Here is a 6,763-nt window from a genome sequence, read left to right on the forward strand (position 1 = left end):
TAGACAATCTTTTTCTTCTATTTCCTCTTCCATGTATTGAGTTAGCCGGGCACCAGGGCAGCTCAAGGGGCTGAGGCAGGAAGATGGAAACTTCAGGCCAAGCCTGGGCAATTTAATAAGACCCTGTCTGAAAATTAAAAATGAGAAGGGCTGGGATGCAGCTCAGTTGTAGAATGCCCCTGGGTTCAATCTCCACTGCCACAATATACAAAAAGATACTGAGTTCATGTTTCCATTGCATTTATATCAAGAGTAATAATAATAATCATAGTTGAATAGAAATATTAGTTCAATTGTCCGTGTAGCTTAAAAGGAGCTCCAGTTTACACAACTTCCTTATGGGTTAAATCAGTGTAGGTGTTACAAAAGGTACCTCCATGAAATCACCCTTTGCTACTCAAGTAGACATGTCCTTTCTTTTGCTTGTGTACTTTTTCTGAGACGGGTTTCCTGGGTAGCCTAGGCTGACCTTGAACTGGTGATCCTCTGCCTTAGCCTCCTGAGGGCTGGGATTGCAGGCATGGGCCACTGCACCCAGGTTTGTGATGTACTTGACAGTGTCACATCTGCAAAATTATAAGCTACACCAAATGTTACACTTTCTTGTTCAAATATGCTCATAGAAAAAAGACAAAAAAGATCACCCATTGTTTCTAGTACCCAGCCTGAAGCACTATTGTCTAAATAGTCTTTGTGGAGGGCCTAGGATTTAGCTCAGTGGTTCCACCGCTTGCCTCACTAGCACAAGGTCCTGAGTTTGAGCCCCAGTACCCCTCACAAAAAAAGTCTTCATGTAGACAATTTGCCTAATTGTTTAATACTCACAAATTATATCCTAGCATTTTTGTGCTTTTAACAGTGTGCTTTACAAATATTTTAGTATCATTTAATGACAATGGATATATTGTAATTGATTGAACCAACATTTCATTGTTTACAGGTTTTGTTTTTGCCATTCTAAATAAAGTTTTAGTAACCATACCGAAGTAAAACTTTGTGTATTTTCTTTCTTTCTCCCTTCCTTCCTCTTTCCTTCTTTCCTTTCTTTCTTTCATTTTTTGACACAGTGCTGGGCCAGCCCATGTCCTCACACATGCTACACAAACATACTATTCCCAAGCCGCATCCTGAGCCTACCCCTGTATACTTCTATAGGATAAATTCTAAAAGGCTAATTTCTGTCGAAGGTGGTGAACGTTTTTTACAAACAGTTTTTAAAAGGAAAAGAGCTCTTAGAAGGCTGAAGCAGGATGATCATGATTCAAAACCAGCCTGGGCTACACAGCGAGATCCTATTTAAAAAAAAGAAAATTAGAATATATATATGAAAGATGAAGGGTTAATGTCAGTGAAGTGTCCTTGTAAATCAGTTTTTTTAGGAAAATTTATTGGGGAATAGGAGTAGATCCTGTGAGACAAGAAGGGTTCCGAATGGGTTGTCCATAAATCAGGTTTAAAGCACAAATATAACTGGGCGTGGTGGTGCACACCTGTAATCCTAGCACTTAGAAGGCTAAGGCAGGAGGATCTCCATGAGTTTGAGACCAGCCTGGGCTATAGAATGGGTTCAAGGCCAGCGTGAAGTACGCAGTGAGCCCCTGTCTTACAAAACCAAAATAAAAACCACACAAAGATAACGGAAGAAGACAGTGGGATAGATAGATAGATATGAATGATTATATCAGAAAATGACATCAACAACAAAAAAATTGTTAGCCATGGTGGCACACACCTGTAATCCCAGCACTTGGGAGGCTGAAGCAGGAGGATTGCTGCCAGTTCAAGGCCAGCCTGGACTACATAGCAAGACATTGTCTCAAAAAAGAAGAGAAAGACATACAAACAAGTGCCAGGGTCCAAACATTTCTGTCCTATAAAAATTCATTTGGGGACGGGCCTGGTGGCTCACACCTGTAATCCCGGCACTCGGGAGGCTGAGGCAGGAGGATCATATGAGTTCGAGACCAGCCTGGACTAAATAGTGAGTTCCAGGTCAGTCTCCATTACATAGTGAGACCCTGTCTCAAAAAAAAAAAAAATTCATTTGGGGCCGGGCATGGTGGTGCATGCCTATAATCCCAAGCACTCAGGAGGCTGAGGCAGGAGGATCGCTGTGAGTTCGAGACCAGCCTGGACTACAACATAGTGAGTTCCAGGTCAATCTCAACTACATAGTGAGACCCTGTCTCAAAAACAAAACAAAACAAAACAAAATTATTTGGCTTTTTGGGAAAGTGGTATTTTTTGCAGTCTGGGAATAGAACCCAGAGCCTTTATATTGAGCTATAATGCTGAGACACTTTTTATAAGGGAGTCTAAATTGCTAAATTGGCCTGGCTGGGCCCAAACTTGAGATCCTCCTGCCTCAGCCTCCCAGAGTACTGGGGTTACAGGTTTTAGCCACCACACCTGGCTAACCTATTGAAACCTAACTCCCAGAATCATGGGATTAAGAAATGAGATTTTAGACATGGTGGAACATGCCCATAATCTCAGCACTCGGGATCATTGAAGATCACTGAGAGTTGAGTCAGCCTGGGCTACATACGTAAAATAAAAATAAAAAGTGAGTGTTGAGAGGTTATTAGATCATAAAGGACAGAACTCTCACAAATGGATTTAGTACCCTTTAAAAAAGAGGTGCTTGAAGGGCCAGGGATTTAGCTCAGTGGTTCAGCCTCCTGCCCTGTAAGTGGAAGGGCCTGAGTTCAATCCCTGGCGCAAAAAAAAAAAAAAAAAAAAAAAACTTCTAAAAAGAGGTGCTTGGGATCTGGTTTGCCCTTTCTAATGTGTTCAGGGATATAGCCCTAGGCCCCAGAGTGGACATGTAAATCTACGTGTGAATGCAAGTCTGTAGGGGAGATTTAAGACGCCCACCAGAATGGAGGCAATAATTATCTCCACTTTCAGAGTTTATAAACCTTTATAGCCAAGTGTGCTAGCTCTGTGAGGCAGGAGGATCGCCACCAGATTGAAGCCAGCCTGGGCTACAGAGTGAGTTCAGAGTCAGCCTGAACTACAAATAGACCGTGTCTCAAAAAACCAAAAACAATTTTTAAATTACTAATATATTTTATACAGTCTTATACTGATTATATAATTTTAAAAATAGTTATTTTCATTTTAGAGAAAAGAGTTGTTAGCAGTTAACTTCATTAATCAGTGATACAGTTCTCCCCAGGATTTTCGGGAAAGAATTCCTTATTTTTCTCTACTTCCTATGCACCACTCTCTCCTCTCCCACCAAATACAGTAAATACATAAAATTGAAAAGATAAAACCAGGATGTTGCTTAGAATATTCGAATCACTTAAAAAGAACTTTTTTGAGACAGAGTCTCACTTTGTAGTTCATACTGACCTTGAACTCAGGGATCCTCCTGCTTCAGCCCCCCACTACCGGGATTATAGGTGTGTACCATCACACCCAGTTTCAAATGCTTTTTATCTTTCCGAACTTTAAGATGATATGCATACTTTCAGGGGGACATCTGTTACAATAGACAGAGTATCCCACACATTTTACCCCCCCCATTCTGTGCAGAAACCAGGAATTCTTTAAAATGCAAATCTAAGACACTTACCCCACCCACGTCATGATCACTTCATACCTAAATCTGCAATTCCCCTCCTCCCCCAGTACTCTTCAGAAACTGTTTTTGTTTTTGTTGTTTTCCTTCTTTGGGACAAGGTCACCCTGTGTAGCCCAGACTGGCCTCAAACTCACTGATCCTCCTGCCTCAGCCTCCCAAGTGCTGAGACTATAGATGTGTGACAGACTTCGTGCCCAGATAGGATTTGACTTTTTCGACTTTTCGTGTTTGCTTGAATCCCTCTCTGGCCTTTGCACAAATCATACAGTCCATAATGCTCTCCCCTCCCTTCACACGAGCCTACACTCACGCTTAACATTTGCAGGTGCACCTCAGGTATCCAGTTCCTGGCTAGGCTGCTCAGGGCTGGGGTTCAATCCCCAGCACTGCAAGCCACAAAATGAAGTAACAAGTGTACTGGTATAGATTCTCCTAGTATTGTTTAATTCAGTGTCACAACCACAGTTTTTAAACTTTTGTAATTATTTATTCCATGCTTGCCCGTTAAGCCGTAAGCCCCCGGGGGCAGAGACCGTTTCTGGTTTTGCTCAATACTGTATTTCTAACATTTGAAAAGTGGGTGCAACATGGATGATCAGTAGTTTTTGTTGAAAAAATAAATGAGGGTGAATTTCTTCCCCTTCTCCTGCACCCCCCCTCCTCCACCCCTGTCCCTCTGCCTCCTCCCCTTCTCCTTTTGTTGTGGTATCAGGGATTGAATCCAGGCCTTCACACTGAGCTACACCCTAGCCCTTTTTATTTTTTATTTTGAGACAGGGACCCACCAAGCTGCTGAAATACCCACTCTGAGCTTGAACTCAAGATCCTCCTGTTTCAGCCTCCCGGAGTGCTAAGACTAGAGGAGACTACTATGCAAATTTCTGAGCACTCTTACTAGATACCAAGAATCTTCAATTTTTATAAAAGACTAAAACAAAACCCAATAACTAAATAAATAAAAGATTAAATCAGGATTTTACTAGGTAAATAATCATAACATTATATATATATATGTATGTATATATGGGGGGCAGCAGCCCTAGAGATTAAACCCAGGGCTTCAAGCAAGCTAGGCAAGTGATCTCGAGGGCTGCTGGCCTCTCTCTCTCTCTCTCTCTCTCTCTCTCTCTCTCTCCTTTTTTCTCTCTCTCTCTCTCTCTCTCTCTCTCTCTATATATATATATATATATAGACACACGTACAAATGAAACATTGCTGTAACTGTGAATTCATGCTTTTAGTTTAAATTTTTTGGAATTAAAAAATCGAATGTGAGCTGACCGTGTTATGATTTAGTTTCCTTATGATTACAAATAAGAGTTATCTCACCATGTTCTGAGAACAACAAATTAAAAAGGTGAAATACCTCCTTTATATATATGAACTTCACAGAAACAAATGCTTTTACAATGTGAATTTTGACAGGCTACAAACCATGGGGACAGCAAAGACGGGGTTTGACATTTTTATTTTTTTGAGACAGGATCTCGCTGTGTAGTTCAGGCTGGCCTGGAACTCACTATGTAGCCCACTTGAACTCTCAGTGATCCTCCTGCCCCAGCCTCACAAGTGCTGGGATTACAGGCGTGCTGTATACTTTTACTGAAAACTGTTACTAACCCCGTATATCTGTCACGGATGTCCAGTAACCTGGAGACCCAGCTCAAATGTTTAAAGCGTCAAGGCTTCAGTTCCCTGGAAGGTGAGCTAACTGTTCACTGGCACGGATCTCACACTACTAATACAGCTCTCTCGTGAGTAGGTGTGAACCAGGTACCTGGTGAGGATCAGGTGGGAATGTGGAAAGAGAAAGCTGCCCATACCCCAGTGGTACGAGGCGTGAAGAAATGCCATAAAGCAGGTCTTTCGACAGAACTTTATGAGGTAACTCTAGGGGCTCTGCATTCCAGACAGGGCAACTCCCAGACGGTAAGGCTGGTGGTGGCGCCTGTAATCCTAGCACTGGGGAGGCTGGGGCAAGAGGATCTCTGTGAGTTAGGCCACCCTGGGCTACACGGTGAGTTCCAGGCCACCCTGAACTACAAGGCAGACCTTGTCTGTAAACTAAAACAAGACACCAAAAACAAACAAAAAACAAATAGGGTAATTCCTTACCCCTAGAATTTGGAGATAATGTTAAGATCAGAAAACGACTCTTCAAAACTGGAGCTAATGAGACCGACACAAGCCCTGAGATGAGTGTGGACGAAGAAACTGCCCACTGCGCAGGCTCTAGGTTACGTCCTAGGATGAGAATGCAGCTGCCCCCAAGAAAACCGGGCTTCAGGTCCAGTCCCGCATTCTTCAGGCGGCTCAGCTTTGCCTGGAGGGACCCAAGGGCTCCCAAGGACTGTGTGACCACAGGGACTGTTTTTAAGGGAATGTTCTCAGGCGGTTTCTTTCCAAATGGACTCCTTTTCCCAGAAATGGAACTGCTGAAGAACATTCTTCCCAAGCTGGTTTTGTTTCCACCTCTCCTCTCAGAACTTAAAAAAAAAAAAAAAAAAAAAAAAAAAAAAAAAAAAAGCTCACATGCTGAGTTCAGGTCAAAGCACAGAAGAGGCTGAGGCAGGAGGATCACCACGAGTCCAAGGCCAGCCTGAGCTACACAGTAAAACCTGCAATGCTGATCCTTTCCAGCTTTAGCTTCCAATGAAACTCAAGGACCCAACTGAATTTTGAATGATAAATCATTGAGGGGTTTTTATGCATGGCTTGGAAAGACTAAAGAATTTTGTGAGGTGGAAACTTCTCCAATTGATTGAATTTGTTTGTTTGTTTGTTTGTTTTTGTTTTTTGAGACAGGGTCTCACTATGTAATTGAGACTGCCCTGGAACTCACTATGTAGCCCAGGTTGGTCTCAAACTCACAGCAGTCCTCCTGCCTCAGCCTCCTGCCTCACCCTCCCTAGTGCTGGGATTACAGGCGTGGCCACCATGCCCAGCAGTTTAGGTCATATTTTTAAAAAATAAATTGAAAATAGACATTTGAGTATAAATCTATACAATTTTGTGCATAAATTCAATGGAAATTAAAGAAAAATATAAATTTTCCAACTGTTCATATATTTTTAATTAGTGCTGATGGGCATCAAATAATCATGTTATCAAAATTCTATTGTGTGTATAGTGAATGTGTTCTAATAAAATATGTTGAAAAAATTCTATTGT

Source organism: Fukomys damarensis, unplaced genomic scaffold (assembly GCF_012274545.1).
Source record: "Fukomys damarensis isolate Sample0158 unplaced genomic scaffold, DMR_v1.0_HiC HiC_scaffold_5, whole genome shotgun sequence".
Classification (NCBI taxonomy): domain Eukaryota; kingdom Metazoa; phylum Chordata; class Mammalia; order Rodentia; family Bathyergidae; genus Fukomys; species Fukomys damarensis.